The sequence below is a fragment of the Leptonychotes weddellii genome, chromosome 16, assembly GCF_054177405.1.
Source record: "Leptonychotes weddellii isolate Sample4059 chromosome 16, ASM5417740v2, whole genome shotgun sequence".
In the NCBI taxonomy this organism is placed as follows: Eukaryota; Metazoa; Chordata; class Mammalia; order Carnivora; family Phocidae; genus Leptonychotes; species Leptonychotes weddellii.
In genome coordinates this window covers 8,438,915-8,457,733 of record NC_138384.1, presented here as the reverse complement: position 1 = coordinate 8,457,733, position 18,819 = coordinate 8,438,915, and the positions used below count along the sequence as shown (strand labels likewise).

The following is an 18,819-nucleotide window of genomic DNA, read 5'->3' as shown; positions in this document are numbered from 1 at the left end:
TAACATAGAAATATTACTTTTTATGTTTGATTCAAATGCCGCCTGTCTGGGTTTGGAGTTAGTCTCTGCCATATCTAGCCGAGTGGCCTTGGGCAAGTAACTTAACCTCTCTGCTTATTCTGCTCAGCTTTAAGAGGGGATCATGATAGTCCTTATCTCAGAGGGTGTTTGTGAGACCAGCATGCATGATTATATGTTACTTTTTCTGTGGTTAAATAATGTCTGTGCATTAAGTAACTATGATATCATACCAAGCAATGTTGGGGTTCCCTTGGCATGTAATTTTTAGGACTGCTTTCTCAGCATACTGAGATCCTAACAACGAGGGAGGCTCCTGGCTGAGATGTGAACTGGTTTCCCATGGACACCTGGACTTCTAGGCCAACACCTCTTTATGATTATCGATGTTTCTATTTCTTAAAGAGGACAGATCACCTTTTCTCTCTGATCACTGACATCCACACCCTCCACCAGATGGCACCTTACTTAATTGAGGTTTGCCTTTCTTTGGGCTTTTCCAGGTAATTGTCTTCCAGCCAACTTTAAATCACCTTTGAACTTGATGGAATTCGGTACTCTGTTCGTATATGTTCTGTCTCTCCAGACCATAAAATGATACAGGGTATCTCTCATGGGGTCATCTAACTTGCAGTCACATCTTCTAAGACAGTGGTTTTTAGTTGAGGATGGCATTTCGCCCCTCCCTGCACCTTTGTCCTCTTTAATCAGCCCAAGATGACCAAGGCTCTCTGTACCTTGGGGAGCAGAGGTGGCTAGCGGATAGGATGCCAAGCATCCTGAAATGTGCGGCGCGTCCTGCACAACAGAGAGATGTCCTTCCTGAAGATGGCGTCAACACCCCCATTGAGAAGCACCGTCCTAGGCTCATCTTTCTGGCACACGCTAGGAGGTGGACCAGTGACACTCACAGAAGCATGCCCAAATTCTGGTCAGTGCGGCTGGCACAGGTAAAATCGCCCCAGGCCCCAGGGGCCAGAAAACCACAAGCCTGGGGCCAAACCCGTACTCCTGTGTCCCTCTGACAGACAGGACCATGCCTCAGTGCGCCACCAAGTTATGCTTCCTGATTATATTTTTTTGTGGCATTTCCGGGTGTGCTGTGGACCTGACCACAGGCACCTCGTGGTCACCCTGGCCACAGCCTCGAGAACCAGGACTTGGAGAGGGGCCTTCGCTAGCATGGTATTTGGCACAGAGCGGGTGCTTAATGAATATTTATTGAATGATTTCCAGCTAATGGAAGAAAGCTAAGCAGCACAACACCCAGAGGATTGAAGTTTATTGAAAATCGACCCAAAGGACTATGGCGAAAAGAATCTCAAAAGGCAGGGGCAAGGGATTGATATTTATTAAGGGCCTTAAATGGACACCACTATAGAAAGTAAGTGACACGAGAAGAACATGGCCTGGAGCCAGGCTGCCTGGGTTGGAATCCAGACTCTGTCATGTACAGCTGTGTGGCGTTGGGTAAGTGATTCAGCCTCTCTGTGCCTAATCTCTTCCTCTTCAAAGCAGGGGCAATGCTAGTAGTTATCTCTCAGGTGACAGAGAGAATAGAACATACGGTGCTGTATAAAGCCCTTATCACCGGGTCTGGCATGCGATGAGCCCCACGCAGCAGTTTGCCATGATTATGGGTTACCTTACTTTGTAGTCTCCCCAGGTCGCCCCCCTGTTTGACACAGGAGGAAGCTGAAGGTCTGATGGCTCTATGGCAGGTGGCAGCTCCACGATTTGTGCCCAGGTCCACTCCCTTTCCCGTTCTTCTCCACCTCTCTCCACCCCCACATCTCCCCCCACCTGCCTCATTCTTTCCTCCCTTCCTCACGGGGGGCTTGGGGACCCAGAGGAGGAGAGGGGCTTGAAGAGAACACACAAAGCTCATGTGTCTGAACCACATCATAAACCAAGAATTAGGTTAAGACCGTCTAGGACCTGGTTAGGCAACCCGGGCCGTCTGGCATGGAATGTGATGTGAGCTACAGCTTGAGCTCCCCTCCGTGGTGGTTCCACTCCCAGTGTATGGAGTGCGGAGTGGGGAGGCCCAAGAATAGAATGCAAAGGGAGAAACGGCCAACAGCATTTCCTGATAGGGGAGCAGGTGACATGATTTCATCTCTAGGTGGAAAGCCAGAGGTAAGAAAGAAAAGGAATTGAGAACATCAAGGAGACATTGAAGAGGAAGCAGATGTGCTGTGGACACATTTTCAGAGCGTATTTAAAGGATGCCGTGCGCTCTGGGCTCAGGGGAGACTCCTACTTAGCGCTCTTGCCCTCTCCAGTCCCATTTTCTTCCCACCACTCTCTGTGGGAGAAAGGGACCAGAGTGGGGTTCCTTGAGACCAAATGGCTTGGCAACGCTCCCCCTTTCCCACCACCCCCACCCGCTGGAGTCCTGGGCTTCAGGAGCAAACACCTGCCCCAAAGCTTTTCTTGGAAGTCCACGTAGAACTTTCTGCTCCCTTCCCGAAGGGGATCAGTCTGAAAGGCAAGCCTCTGGAACTATCAGATCTTGCAGTGATTAATGGGATCACAGAAGGCTCCCCTGAGGACCAGGTATTAGGCTGAGGGCTGGAGGGACCTTGGAGGGAAATCAAGAACCCAGAGGGAGGAGGGAAGAGCAAGGGAGGAGGGAGGACATCAGTGTCCATTTTCTCCTTCTTCCCTTCCCTCCTCCCTCCAGACAAGAGCCTCTTCTTTCTCTGTGTTTCATAAGGACCCTCAGTCACCTGGGCAGCCATTCCCCATGTTTGTCTCCTGTCCTGATTTCTGCTGTGAAAATTGCTAACAAGGTAGAAGTTAGAATCTCCATGAAGGTGGTTAAAAAGCCCCAGAAACCCCACATGCTTGAATTTGGGGGAATGGGGAAAACAAAACAAAATGTTTCAAACTATCCCGCTGACTTTGACCTCCTAAAGGGGAAGAATTTGCCTTAATTTTTTTTTCTTTAATGCTCTGAGTTTTTGGCACAGTTGTGGGCAAAGAGGCAGGTATAACAGAATATTCTTCACACAAGTGACTGTGGCCATAGTCTCAGCGGAACGGGACTTGGACTTCTGGACTTGATTCATATTTTTTTAATCGTGGTAAAACCTATGTACCATAAAATTTACCATTTCTAAGTGTGCGGTTCAGTTGAGTGCATTCTCGTTGTGGTGCAACCATTGACATTATCCCTCTGCAGGTGAACTCGATTCTTCAGTCTCCCAGCTAGGGGGTCAGTCCTCGAGATGCTCCTCAGGTCGTGGTCATGGCACGGGGCAGTTTGAGATTGTCTTCTTAACCACCAGCAGCTGGGTTACCCTCAGACCTCTGTGAGCCTTAGTTTCTGTCTATAAAATGGGAACTGTGTTCGCCACCATGAGGCCGTATGGTTTGAACTTGATGAGATCACGCCGGCGGGGGGTGGGATGGCGAGGGACTCTTGACTTTGCTCACCCCCAGAACTTACTGGTGCGTCTTGAAATGGTAGCACACGACCGTGGGTCTGCATGTTCAAGACCCTCGGCTGTTCTAGCTGTACGCGTATAACGTATACTGCACGCGGTGCCGAGGAGAACTCTAGCCTGTGTGAGTACCGTGTGGCCGCCCGCCCTTATTCGGGAACCCGTCAGGCATCAACCGCTTGGTGTGAGGAGCCCTGCCACTTGGTATCTGCGGCCACTCTGTCCGTACAGTTTACAAAACCTTAATCCATAAAAGCTGTTTGAAATTTCCATTAGGAGATTTGCACAAGTGGTTAAAATTAGTCATGCATTCTTGGTCTAAACTGCAGGAAGAGTATCTTTACTGTGAAAATGATTGTGACAATGTTAAAACTGTGTAATAGTAAGCAGACAGTTTTCCGAGCTGCTGGGTGAGTTCTGGAAATGCTCTATTTATTTTCTATTGACTCCTTTCTTTCAGGCAAGACTGCCTGCGCGTTGCCTTGGAAAACCACCAGAGCTGAGCATTTCCAAAGAACTGACATTGCACGGCTTCATCTGGGAGCCGGGAGAAGTCTTTTATTTCATTTTTTTTTTTTTAATTGCTCCTTCTTCCTCTGAAACAGGAAGTGCTTTTGGTTTTGAGAGGGAGCCTTAGAAACACAGCATTCCTGGTTCTGTCTACCTACCCCCTGTTTAACGTTTCTAGAGTACAACAACCACTCCTAAGGGGAGGGCGGAGGCAGTGACTTCTTGCGTGCTGAACATCAGCCGCCTGCTTTATTTAGTTACTTCTTTCTTTTTAGTGCAGCAGTGTTTTTAGTGTTAGAGAAACGGCTGTGATTTCTTTGATATTAAAAAGCCAACGACTTATATTTTCCAACGCCATTTGCATTCCATCTGACGGCCCGCTAAAAATGTATGTGGATTTTTCATCTGAGAGGTTTTCTCTATGCATATTGTTTACATTTATCAAATGTTGTTTTGCCCAGTACTTTATATTCATTGTAGCTTCCGGACCTAGCTGACAGCATGGTCTATATGAAAAACAAAACAAAACAAAGCAAAAAGAGTCAAAGGGTCTTCCTTTGAGGGGATAGGAAAACAAGGAAAAGCAAACGTGGCCATAAAAAACCAGCAGTGTCCGGAATGAAGCCCCTGTCTTTGTTCTGTCCCCAGTTTGTCAGCTATCAGTCAAGCTCTCCTCCCTCTTCCAGGCTCACTAAGCTAATGTGAGAACCTGGCCCTGGCTCTGCTCTTAGCCTACACTTGTGCAGCCTAAAAAATACAGGAGGAGTCTGTGAAATAAATACTTAAAATGACAGGAAAGGACTGGAAAAAGCTGATATTGCTTGGGATCCCCCGAACAAAACAGTTTAGTATTTATTTGCTTTCTTGCTGCTAGTTCTTTGCATTTGGTGACTTTGTGCAATGCCATATGTACCACCAGATTACACTGCTTCTGTGTGAACTTGCATTGAAAACAAGAACAAGAATAAAACAAAAATCCCTATTCCTGCAATTCTGGTATGTTGTCACCAGGTGGTGGTAGTGTATCTTTATTAAGGAAGCTGACCTGCTTGGACTAGGCATTCATTTACCTATTCCATACATCACATTTACTGAGTGTGGAGGATGGTGTAGATGCCGTGCATACAGCAATGAGTAAGACAGGTTTGTATTCTTTTTTTTTTTTTTTTTTTTTATTTGAGAGAGAGAGAATGAGAGAGAGAGCACGAGAGGGAAGAGGGCAGAGGGAGAAGCAGACCCCCTGCTGAGCAGGAAGCCCGATGTGGGACTCCAGGATCATGACCTGAGCCGAAGGCAGTCGCTTAACCAACTGAGCCACCCAGGCGCCCAGACAGGTTTGTATTCTTACGAAGCTTACCATGCGGTAGAATATACTTTGTAGTCAGAGATTGTAGTTTTTTCAAAAATTCGAATATGAATTTTCCCATATTTGATCACAAACACAATCCCACCTTGTTGATCAAAATGCATTTTTATTTAAAACGTTTCCAGTGATATAAGCCCCATATTTAATAAAGTCCAATAATATGTAATAAGGGTATCAGAAGAGCAAATACCTTCGATATAGATTTGTACCTTTTTTGATTAACTTTTGTCTCCTTGGACCGTATATTCTTTTTCAGACCATCAGGGCAGCTTTTTTTTTTTTTTTAATGTTTTATTTATTTATTCATGAAAGTCAGAGAGAGAGAGGCAGAGGCAGAGGGAGAAGCAGGCTCCCCGCCGAGCAGGGAGCCCGATGCGGGACTCGATCCCAGGACCCTGGGATCATGACCTGAGCCGAAGGCAGACGCTTAACCATCTGAGCCACCCAGGCGCCCCCAGGGCAGCTTTTTGAAGACAGTTACCTTTAACTTACGTGCACGCACACACACACACACAAACACATTTAGACACATTTATTATTTCCTTCTGGAGACAGACTTAAAGTACCTGTGCTGCCGTCTCCCTCCACCCTTGGGTTTGGTGTTTTCTCCAAGAATCTTCTCTCTGGGGGCATCTAGAGCCTGTCACTATTCCATCTCAGTTTCTCCTTCTCTAGAGTCCAGGCTGCGTCTCTCTGTGGCTGTCGCTGGGTCCTAACCTTTCTCTCTTTCAGTTGTTTCCTTTGTCTTTCCCAACCTCCTCATTTGTCAGCCAGAAAGAAGCTGAGGGAAGGAGCAAGGGAAAGGAGTGTCTCCGAAACGTCTCTCTGGCTCAGTGCTTGGTCCCACATCCCGCGAAGTGGATGTCCTTCCAGTTAGAGAAGCGTTGACAGTCCATCCACCAGAGAGAATGTCCTTTCTCAAGCCTGAGGTCCCCCCGTGACTTGTGTCCACACACAGTATCGATGGGATCATCCACCTTCTCAGAAGGTTTTCACCCTTCCTGCAGAGTGAGACACAGGCTGCCTTTGGAAGTGACTCCATCGGTGCCCCCAGTGGGCCTAAAGGGACCACATCCCACGCCAACCATCGAATATTTCAAGATAAGCTTATGTCCTTTCATGAACAAATTGTTTGCATAATTGGCATCCTGGGTTGTCGGGAAAGCCTTGCTACAGAGTTGATTCTGATCACTCAAATAGTCTCAGTGCGAAGGGGTTTCTTTTACTCTCCTTACCCTCCTCCCACCCCTCCCTCCGTTCAGAATATTACTTGTCTGAGAACAAAAGCATTCCCTGAATATCTTAAAAAGCTACCATAGTCAGACTTTACCTGCATGCAAAAAATCTCTAATTTTTTTTTTTTGCCCAACATTTGTGTGAAACCCCCAAATAGACGAGAACAGGTGTGCAGTATAAAACATGGGCGACCGGTGTGTGTCCGTGCCTCCTCACCTACAGTGCTGCATCTTCGTGTGTATGCTCACCAGGGGCACCAGGCATCTTCAGGGGCTGCTTTTTGCAGCTGCCTCCTCAGCTCACTCGGGAATGGTTAGCAGTAGAAGGGTCTGTGAATCCCAGCTCTCCTCCGCTGGGTCAGGAGTGGCCTGGGAAATGAGCGCTAGGATGTCCAAAGTCAGTGGCGTTCAAGCTTTGCGTGGGTGAGGACGTGTTCCTGCGTCTTCTGCAGTTGGCTCTCTTTCATCCCCGGTGACTGAGAAATGCCACATGAAGTAAGCTAGAAGTTCACTGGTTGGTGTGTTCACCCACATTTTAAAAACAGTCACTTCATACTAATGCATGTGCCAAGGAAGAGGGCAGTGAGATCATGCTTTACATGTATGATCTTCTCATATAACTCAATCAGCCAGGCCTCCTGGTTATTCCTGTTGTGTCCACTGAAGTTCATGGAGATTAAGCACGTTGCTTGAGATCATATAAGAAGGGGGGTGGTGAAGCCAGGGTTTATATCAGGATGGTCTAAATGCTGGAGATCTCAGAATATGTTGAGATTTTCCAGCCTGAAACCTGTAGCATCTCCAGATTATAATCACCATCTCAAAAATTAGGAAGGAATAATGAGTATAGACATCGTTTATTCTCAGCAGCTTCTCTGTGGGAATCTGGGGCACCTCTCACTGGGAAACATCCGCTTCAGACTTCAGTAGTCGGAGACCATCCCTGGGAAGGACACTCTTCTCAGAAATGCGCCGTCATGGGTTTGACAGGAAACACCACTTTACCAGGCTACCTGCTGCCAACGTACGCACGGAAGCGTGGAGGAGGCTCTCACTCCCTCCTTGTGATAAGGAGGACACCTTGTCCCTCCCTGTAAAGGGAAGCATTAGGCAAAGATTCCCCCCTCCACACCCCGATCAGGCCCCAGGCCCCTCTGTCAAATTAGCTGCACATTAGGCTGTTTCTATTCTAAAGCAATAAAAGAACAAGAAAAGAGAAGTGAAAAAGGAATAATACTTTGCAGCTTACAAATCATGCTCACATCCGTTATTTGCTTCCATCCACAAATGTGTAAATTACGCAGGTATTACTCTTACAATTAGCCTCATTTCATAGAGGAGGAAGCTGAGGCTCAAGGAATTACAGTATCTGTCCCTGAGTTCCAGAGCTGGTAAGGAAGACTCAGTCTTGGTCTTCTGACCTCAGATCCTGTAGCTAGTCTTGCCAGATAAAATGCAAGACACCCAATTACATTTGAATCTCAGATAAACAACAAATAGTTTCAGTATAAATGTAGCCATGCAATCTTTGAGACATATTTACTATATATATATATGTATACTATATATATATATATATATACACACACGCACACACACACATACTATGTATATATACTATGTATCTTATATGGTATAGGATATATATATATATATGTAGTATAGAATATATATAGTGTGTATTATATATATATAGTATGTGTGTGTATATACACACACATATTGGTATAGGATGTACTTATGTTAAGAAATTATTTGTTGTTTATCTGAAATTAGAATTTAGGCATCCACCCATGACCTCTTTTTGTTTTTCCCCTACTCTCCCACACAGTCTTGATATCAGTCTACGATGTAGTACATACCTTAGGAAATAATAATAGCTTTTGGAGCTACTCCTTATTAAACATTCGCCACCCACTAAAAGCGTTGCATGCTTTATTGCGTATCCTTACAGTCACCTTGAAAGTTGGGGCTAATTGTAGCCATTTGCCAAGTTGGGGCTCAAAGGACGTAAGCACATTGCTGAAGAGGAAGATGTCACAGTGAAAAATGGTGGGGAATGAACTTAGGACCACAGTCTTGTGCCTCCAATTGCATAAATTACTATCTGTGCTCCAAAGTAATTTTTTTAAAAAAATAAGAAGAGAAATGATGCTTACCACTAGTCACAGAGGCCTCAAGCTCATTGAGGGGAGAGCCCAGGCATTAGCCTTTCTTAAGAACACTCACACACACACACACACACACACACACACACACACGAACTTTGACAGCATCCCAGCAAAAATGCATTTCAGGTAGTGGACCCTCAGGCCGGAGCTGTTTGCTGGCTGATGTGTTTCAAGAACAACTCACAAAGAGGAGGGGTTGAAAACTCAGTGTCATTTACACGTCTCTTTTGCCCTAGATGTGTTTTAAATTTTATCAGGATTATAAACTGTGTCTCAAAACATGAAGATAAATTGGCCCTCTGACCTCTCGTGAGGGACCATAATTCATCTGAAAGGTTTACCGCCCCGCGTGTTGTTCCACAGCTCCCCGCTCCTCTTCCCGTTCTCTTAACCCCATGAAACACAGACGGGAGGAAAGGTGAGCGGAGAGTAGCTGGTTCCGTGTGTGTAGGATGCGGCACTGAAAGCCCCCAGCCCTCCTGTTAACACAGTACTTTTATCTGGTAATCACAGCCTGCGGGAGACAAAATAACAATTCATCTGGAAAACGAGATTAACTCATTTAAGCTAAGCAGTGATCACAGAGAGAAGCATGTTGGCCGTGTCCGGATGCAGGAGAGCCTGCGGATTCCCGGCCACTCGGGGCGCAGGGCGTGGGGAGCAGGCCCAGCCTGCTGGAAGTCATCGGGCCCAGCCGGAGCCGGCCCTCCCGAGACACGGATATTACAAAGGACTTCTGTTCATCTCCGACACAGCCCCTCTCATCTTATCCGCCTTTTCTCCATTAGAACATCTTCCAGCTACTTGCCTGTCTGTGCGGCTCTGCCAGGAGCTTCTCAGGTGAACGTGCGGCTGTGCCCTTCACATTTTGGGCCCCTTAACAAGTACTGAAACCAAACTGCAGTGTGATTCAGCACTTGTTGGTTCCTAAGGAATTTGCTCCGTGTGGCCTCCTGTGCCAAAGAGAGTTTGCTTCCTTTCCAGCTGCAGCCCGGAGCCGTTACTCATTTTATGCAGTCTCGTGCATCCTTTCTCTGGCAGGGGCTCTCCCGAAGAGATGTCCCCTGCGTTGACCTCGTCTTTCCCACCTGGAGCTCTGAGAACAGGTGTTTCACCTGCTTCTCATTGATCCCTCCGATCACCCAACAGCCTGTGCATTTGGGGCAGTTGAGGACTCGTTTCCCAGGTGGTGTAGAAAGCCACAGACTGCACACACGGTTCACTGCCCAGAGACTTGCTTATGGAAGCAGCACATTCAAGAAATGGGATGGCTGCCCCGGCCTCTGCCTGGTTCCCCCCAGTACCTGCCCACCCCACTAAGCCTTTCCAGCACCACTCTGCTCGGACGTCTGCACCCGGGAGACGACTGAGCATCCCAGTTCTCTTGACATGATTAAAGCTGTAGCATCTGTGCATTTCTTGTCTCTATACAATTTTATCTTCTGCTTGTGTGTTTACTGACATCTGGACCACAAGTAACTACTCTGTTTGTCGAGGCCAGATTTTAGGACCTAATGACCACTCAATACGAATTTTAGAAAATGGAGGGTCATAATAGGGGAGTATTTCCAATGAGTTTCTTTAAAGCCAACTAGCTAAATTAGCCAGAGGTTGTGCCTGGCTCTGTTCTTGATAGTCTGGCCTTTGTATGCTAGAGAAACAAATAGATCATGAATCCTCCAGTGTTACGTGGAAATTGTTTGTAACGCTCAAAGCGATGTGCAGGTATACACATTTTAAAATATATCACTGTCCCCTTTGAAGCATTGTACCATTTCTGGGGCTTATTCAGTAATAACTGGACTGAATAATTGCTTCAACAAATAAGAGCAAGAGGCTCTTCGCAGACTGGGATATATGCTTTGAAGGCAATGTTCGGACTGGGTGACTGCAGCCATTGAGAGCTTTGTTGAATATTTAACAATTTTTCTGTGGATCCATCAACTAAGAAGACTATCAATTTTAGAGCATACAGCTGTTCAGGAATAATAGTTTGAAAGACCAGCCCCAAAGATCTTGGTGATGAAAGTGTGAACAGATGACGGAATGATAAACCTTTAATGCTTAAAAATGTGTTTTTATAGTTCCATCCCTGTATAACATTGCCTGATAAATGTATTTGCGACTAACCGACCAAATGAAAGAACCTTCCATAAGGGGACCCAGCACAGTTTGAATATAAATGTTTGCTCCGATTCCCCTGTTGGCGATTGACTATGAGTATTGATCACCGTTAAAGAGTGAGCACACAGGAGCCTCCACAAAGCCTACTGCGCACACACTCCCACTTATAAACGCATGAGTATTGATCACAATTATTCCGTAAACATATCCTACAAATTCCCTCTGTGCATGCGCCATTTAAATTAATCCAAATTCAGAACAGAGCTCACTTGGAAAGAGAAAGAGCATATCTTTCAGCAGCTGCCCTCCCGGACATTAAATCATCTGTAATCTGTGCGAGCTCAGTGAAGAAGCAGCCTGAACCCCACCCCACCCCCATTCATGGGAGCCTCAGCTTTCGGACTCCTGTATGTTGGATAATGGATGCTCTGCAGTGATGTCTTAAGTGAGAAAGTGCTCTTGAGTGCAAAGACAGTATGCATCTGACTTCAAAATGTTGCATGGATTAAAAGAGATGTGAGAGACACAGCATCCAAATGCAATACTTGAAGCTTGTTTTGATTTGGATTTAAATGAACCTACTATCAAAGACAATTTTCTGGGACAATCAGGAAAATCTGAATATGGAGTAGGTAATCGATAGTATTGAGAAAGTACTGTTAATTTGGTAAGCATGATAATATCTTAAATAAATTTCATTTTGTATGAGAGAGGCATACTGAAAAATGTAGCAGCGTGATGTCTGGGATTTGCTTTAAAATAATCTAAAAAAATTAGTTGGAGGGCAAGGTAAACGACTCAAGACTGGAAAATATTGTAGTTCTTGGGGGACTCTGGGTTCATTTAACTAGTTTTTCTTTTGTGAGGTATGTTTCAAATTTTCTATAATAAAATATTATCTAGCCATCTCAAGAGACAGACTGCCAGGAATGACAGACGGGTCATAGTGTGAGCTGTAAGAGATAGATCATTCATGCTAACCGGACCAGCAAAGCTCTGTCCTTTGAGGCTGCTTATTTGGCACCTGTGATGGGTTGAGCTTTGTTTCCCCCACATTTATAGGTTGAAGCCTTTACCCCGGTACCTCAGAATGTGACTGTGTTTGGGAAGAGGGTCTTTAAAGAGGTGATAAATTAAAATGAGGCCATGAAGGTGGTCTGTAATCTAATCTGACTGGTGTTCCCCGAAGAGGAAATTTGGACACACAAAAGAGACACAAGGTGTGCACATGTGCAGTAGGGAGAACACGTGAGGACAGAGCAGGAAGGCGGCCATCCACACGCCAAAGACAGAGGCCTCAGAAAAAACCAAACTTGCCAAGACCTTGACCTAGGAATTCCAGCCTCCAGTACTAGTAGAAAATAAATTTGTGCTGTTTAGGCCACCCGGTGTGGGTATTTTGTTATGGCGGCCCTGGCAGACTAATGCACAGGTCCCAATATGAATGTAGTGGGAGAAAAATAAAGAGCTAAGGTCTGGGACTCAGGGAGCAGGGGATCACTGCCTGGCTGGACCTCCGAGTGGGAGGGCTTTGTGGGTACCCGTGTGCGCACGTCCAAGTTTTATTTCCAGGAGACTGTACTTCATGGGAAGAGGAGCCCACGGGAAAAAGAAAACAAAATGGGGGACGTTGGGTAATGGGACAAACCCAAAACTCTCCCGTGGGTTCCCCTTTTACAGTGTGGCCGTGTCACACTACTGTGCTCAATGAATGTTAGGTTTGCTCCCCTTCATTCACCAGTCATGACCTGACAGCAATGGACACCTGTGCAAAGTGCTGTTCTAGGACTGACATGGAGGATGACAAAGAGCCAGTTACTCAAAGATACAGCAGCAGCGTGTCCCAAGCAGAAGAAACAGTGGTTGAGACCTCTGGATGTGGAAAGGAGCTTAGCATGTTTGAGGAAATAGAGAGGCTCAGTGCAGTACTGTATTCTGTCCTAATGGACAGAATAAATCAAGGGGCAGGTTCGAGGTGAAAGCTTAGAGGTGGGCTGGGGCCAAATCACACAGAGCCTTGTGAGCCATGGGAGGACTTGTCACCTGATTCTGGTTTCAGTAAGGAGCCACTGGCTGGTTTTCAGCTAAAGAAAGATGGATAGGATAGGATATGATAATATATATGTTTGATAGAAGATACCACATATGATATATTTGATGTGACTCATGTCAACACCATGGTGGTTGGGTGTTGAATGGATCGTCATGGTTTAGGACTGGAAACACAGAGACCAATTAGAAGGTTTGTCGTCGAGGAGTGAGTTCAGTGGCAGGTTAGAGAAAACACAAGTAAAACTAGCTTAAGCAAATAGGGCTCTGTCTTTTCTTGCTTAATAAGAAGCCCAGAGGGAGGCTGTTGCTGGCAGTGGCTCAGCTGGCTCAGCAGCTCAACACTTGTCAGAGTTGTGGGTCGCCAGCCCTGTGATTCTCTAGGTCATTCCTCTGGGCTCTTAGACGGCCATCACTGCACTAGACATACCATTTGGGTTCCAGGTGGGAAGAAAGAGAAGGGAATGGTACCAGCTGGGTCTGACCCTTTTATCAGGAAAGGCAAAAGCTTTTACAGAATCCCTCAAGTGACTTCTGCATATGTCCGATTTGCACGTGGACTTTGACACATGGCCTCCTGGGCTGCAAGGGATGCTGGGTAAGCATATGGGAAGTGTGCAGGGGAAAAGGCTTATAGGGTTGCCAACCACGATATCTGCCGTGGGAGGTCATGCACGGCTTTGAGTGAGAAATCATGTTGTCTCAGAGAGGATGCATGTTAGTGAACGGTATCACCAAGAGGAATGTCTAAAAGAAAGGAAAAAGGGGGAAAAAAGCTCTTAAGTCCTTCAACTACTCATCTACCATATACTTGAGTTAGCTCATTTAATCCTCATAACTAGCTACGAGGTATGTGTTAACTTTCTCATTTTACAGATGAGAAAACAGGGACAACGTCCTTCAGACTTTCTCCAGGTCACAAGTAGTAAGTGGAGGAGACAGGTCCCAACCCAGGTATTTTGGGAAAGGACAACATGCCCTTTCCCTACTGTGTTGTTTACCACCACGACCCCCCGCCCCCGCCCCAACACCACCACTGCTCTGCTGCTTTGGGTTGGATTGTATCACCCAAATAAAGATCTAGAGGACAAACTGAAGTCCTAATCTCCAGCAATTCAGAGTGTTAACTTATTTGGAAATAGCATCTTTTCAGAGGTGATCAAGTTCAAATGAGGTCGTTGGGTGGGCCCTAATCCAATATGATGGGCGTCCTTATATACATGGGAAATGTGGACACAGAGGTGACACCTAGAGCAGGATGACAATGTGAAGAGACAGAGAGAATGTAACAGGAAGATGGAGGCACACATAGGTGTTAGACTGCCGCAAGCCGAGGAACATCTGGGGCTACCAGAAGCTGGAGGGGCGAGGAAGGATTCTCCCTGAGAGGCTTTAGAGGGAGGGTGGCTCTGTTGACAACTTGACTTCAGACTTCTAGCCTTCACAGCTGCAAAACAGGAACTCTGCTGTGGTTCTAATAAGCCAGTTTGTGGTAGTTTGTTATAGCCTTTCTAGGAACCAGTGCACCTGACAAGTCCTGCTTGCCCTTCAAGACTAGAGTTATGTGGTAGATGAATCCTCCTAAGACCCTTGGCCCAGACGAACCTTCAGTTTCACCAAGGTCCACGCTCTGGGGTCCCCGTGCTACCCTGTGTATATCTCCATGCCATTATCCTCCCAGCCCCTGCAGGACAAATGTCTGTGGCTCTGTGGCAACCCTCACGTCTCTATGCTACTTTTCTGGTGACATCAAGGTAGAGTCCATGGGATGGTCTCCAGGGCGATTTCACTGGAGGTGTGGGACACAAGGAGGTGTGACTCCCATCCCACTGCAGGGCCTTCCTTTTGTGCTGGATCACCATGACCCAGTGTCTTCTTGGTCCGTACACTTTTCCCTCCGGGTCAACTAATGCCCTTTTTGTGGGCAACCATTCCTTTAGACTGCTTTTCTTTACCCAATCTAACAGCTTCATGTTGATTCTCCTGTTTTTGTTGCAAAAGGGATATATCCTGCACACTTTCCCAAGATTAGGGGATGGGGAATGAATGCCTTTATGCTCAGTAAAGTTGAATCGATGACCCCTCTTCGGTTGTTGTGAGGATGAAGGGAAATAACATTTGCCCTGGAAAGTATAAAAGGGTAAACAGTTTTATCACATTATGGTCGTAACTATCATGACCAGCATTGCCCAGGCCTTGGCTCTAAGCTCCTAGAGGGCAGAGGCATTTTGTCCAAATCCAGTCCCTGTCGCTAGGCCTTGCACTTGACCCACACTATGCTGATAGTTCATGTGGCTTTTAAAATTTAATTTAAATCACTTCAGTAGACAGTGCTAAATTGAGAAACCATATGAATATAGAGATAGGCAGTAGTCTCTGCTGGGAGACACAGCATAATAATTGCAGTAAGTGTAGAACCTGAAATAATACAACCCTACCTCATATTATACTAGTTAGTTAGGTAGCTATGTATTTATGGACTACTAGCTTTTTGTCCATCTTATTCGTTGTTGTATCTCTAGTGCCTTTTGAACAGTGCTTGGGTCTTGGTAGGTGGTCAGAGTTTTGTGTTGCATGCATAAATTGATAGAGGATGCAGAGGTACTGCTATGAAGGGCGTGATTTCCTCTTTGATGTTGGACAAGGGACGTTTCTTGGGAGAAGAGATAGTTGAGTTGGGTTTTGATGAGTGAATAGGAGTTCCCCCAGACACACTGAGGAGGTGGATTGGATAGAGAGAGGAGTATTCCAGGCAGAAGCCCTGGAGTGCAAGACTTCATTGCTTCTTTAGAGATTCTGGAACAGAGTTCCTTAGGGTTGGTCTCTGGCGGATCTCGTGGAGGATTCTGATGGGCAGTAGTTGGAAGCGTATTTGAAAGGATCCGTATTTTTCTTCTCCTTCCTCCTCACCATCACTTCATATTAGTATTTCCCTTTCTGTGACCCTCCATCTCCTTGGTGATGGCAGGAAACCGTGTACTGGTTTGCAACGTATTCAGAACATAGTGGACTCAACACCAAGTGTCTTATTGTAAATGGATCCACTTTTACTGCTGTTCCTTTAATGGTGCCTAAATGATAAATGTTAATAAAAAAGCATTTTCGCTTGGAAAAGCACAATGGTATTAGCCTGCCAGACTGCCAACGCTATTTACTTTATGGAAAGGGATTTGAAATAAGGGGTTCTGGTGGTTGTATTTTTGCCTCAACAGTTATTTATAGAGAAAGTATGGGCCATTGCATGTTTATAGAATCTTTTCTTTATGGATGCCCGAGTTATTATTTTTTATTGGTTTGGGTATTTATTTTGCACATTTGTAAACAATTATGTAGTTACACAGCTGTTGTACCACAGAGGCCATATACATTTCCATGTTAAGAGAAAATTCCATGAGGGATTCTCACTGGATACCATCATAAAAGAATTATTGTAGTGCCAAAAAAAAAAAAAAAAAGGAAAGAAAGGGAAAAAAAAAAAAAGACTGGCTCAGGAGTTATCTCAGGGTTTTTACAGTGTTTGGGGTTAAATGAATTTGATTCTTTTTTTGCCAACTTTAGATATGCAGTCAGACTTTAAAACTAGGTGCATCGCTCCCGCCTGTTTTCCATACCTGAATGGAAAGCATGTTTTTTACTACTTGTCACAACATGAGTTGATTAATACATACATTGATAAAGTCTCTGCCTCTCTCCATACTCTTGATGGAGAAGGTTTATAGCTCAGGAGACTCCCAGTTTTACTAAGGAATTTTTTTTTTTTTTTGGTAAAGGAAGTATTTGGGTGACAGATATTTCTCAAGCTCCTACTCTATGCCAGGAATTGTTCTGTTGATTGATTTGGGGGCAAAATGAAACAAGGCTTTGAGAGAACTGAGGAGCTAAGCTGAAGAGTGGGGGAGATAGGGTGGGTCCATGGTCATGGTCCATGACTTGAGGAAAATATCATCCAAGGCTCTTCTGAAATAACTTGAACTGATGCGCCTTTCATTTTTTTTTTTTAAATCTGTAATATACCAGGCATTATAGAAAACAGTAGTGTGGAGGGGATGAATGGACGAGCAGAATGCCTGTCCCGCAGATCTAAAGGGGATTGGTTAAGTTTATGAGCCTCCCATCACACACACCTGGTTTCAGATCCAAGCCCCATCCCCCTACCCCGCACTATTTGGTTATGTGGGTAACCGCTTTCCTCTCGAAGCCCATTTTTCTAAGTCTCTGCACATATTGTGTTAAGCACGGTACCGGGCCCCTAGCCATCGCCACAGTGGGATTGATCGTAGTGGAGGGGTTATTCTGAGGAGACAGCCCCCTGAGAATCTCACCAACCATCCCTGCTCATTCATTCTTGGGAGACCAACAGATGCTAAATCTTCTATCAGTTTGTTATGTCAGCTCAGGGAAAGAGCAAAAATCCAAAGATAACCAAGCTTGCCTTAAAAGAGCACATGGTCTCAGTGGGGAGATGGTCACACGTGCACTGAAAAAGTCTGCAGATGTTTTAACAGCCACCCAAGGAAGAGCGTCAAGACGAGATGGTCATCAACGGGGGACACGCATGTTGTTAATTAAGGAAAGAGAGGGTTTTTTTTTCTTTTTTAAGATTTTATTATTTATTTATTTGAGAGAGAGATAGAGTGAGAAAGAGATGGAGAGAGAGCACAAGCCGCGGGGAGAGGCAGAGGGAGAAGGAGGCTCCCTGCTGAGCAGGGAGCCCAATGTGGGTCTCCATCCCAGGACCCTGGGATCATGACCTGAGCCAAAGGCTTAACTGACTGAGCCACCCAGGTGCCCCAGGAGAGGGGTTTTAAGTAAGACTTTTTACAAAGGAAATGAGACCCCTGGATGCATTGAAAGGACATGTTGGAATAAGCATCTTTATTCAAATAAGTTAGTTTGTTTTATCTTACACTGGCTCATAATATTTTCACCTACGCTTCCCTCCTCTGAAATGTATTAGTAATGTTTATAATTTACCAACTGGAAAATATCAGTTAACTTTAAGCAGCAGCAAAGTTAAAAATGAATTTGCAGGCAGGAGTTTTATCTGTTTTTCTTAGTATAACACACGTCAATCAAAAGCAAAACAAATAAACAATAACAACAACAAAAGAGAAAGAAAGAAAAACCTAGCATTTATTTGCAGTATTTTTCTGCAAAATATTATTTCTTTCACTTTGGAGTTTTATTCATTTTAAGCACGTTTTCACCAAGGTGTTCTACTTTAAGCTAGTCTCAATTCAATTTAAAGTGAAAGGTTTTTTGAGTTTAGATAATTTACATATAAAAGCGTTACTGTACATTTTATAAAATGACTGTGTTCGGAAAACAACGATTTCAATTTAATCGTATTGTTATTCTGCAAGTTGAAATGCCTCCCTCTTGCTTCTCGATATTACTAACAATATTCCTTCTTGTCCTAATTTAAAATTGTTAGTGTTCGAAAATTGATGTGTTTCTTTTAGACCCCACCAGTAAGACTCTAGGCCCACTGTGATTTGTCTGATAGACTTGAAGATTTTGTGCAAGTGTGAGACAGAGAGAGTCTTAATAATAGTCTGAGCATGACAGGTATATGTCTCTTTCTAAATTATTTTCTTTCTTTTCCCAAGAAATTTTGTTTGCCAGTGGCCATATCTGTTAAAACACACACACACACACACACACACAGACCCCTTATACCTCACTTTATGTTTCAAAATTTGCAATGTTTTTTTGTTGTTTGGGGTTTTTTTCCTCTTTTTTTTTTCCTTTTGTAAAATGCCACTGTTGTTCTAGAAAAGTCCTTAGGAACCAGTCACTGTATCTCAGGATCTGCTATTATAATGTGTCTTTGAGAACTAGAGCCAGATGTTTAGGATTTCAGACCACCATATTTGTTGTAGGAAGCCTGCCAATGT

The 18,819-nt window shown here is 44.9% G+C and overlaps 1 protein-coding gene across 3 annotated transcripts in view; it reads left to right on the top strand.

Moving 5' to 3' along the window:
- WWOX (WW domain containing oxidoreductase) overlaps nt 1-18,819 on the top strand; it is a 918,520-nt gene that overhangs the window by 473,781 nt on the left and 425,920 nt on the right. The window contains exons 8-9 of one of the 3 annotated variants that reach the window (XR_014140793.1): nt 3,928-5,120; nt 5,312-5,368. The exons of the other annotated variants lie outside the window; for them this stretch is intronic. The gene's annotated coding sequence lies outside the window, so the exon portion shown is untranslated. Of the gene's footprint in view, nt 1-3,927; nt 5,121-5,311; nt 5,369-18,819 lie in introns of those variants that run through there. 3 annotated transcript variants of the gene reach the window in all.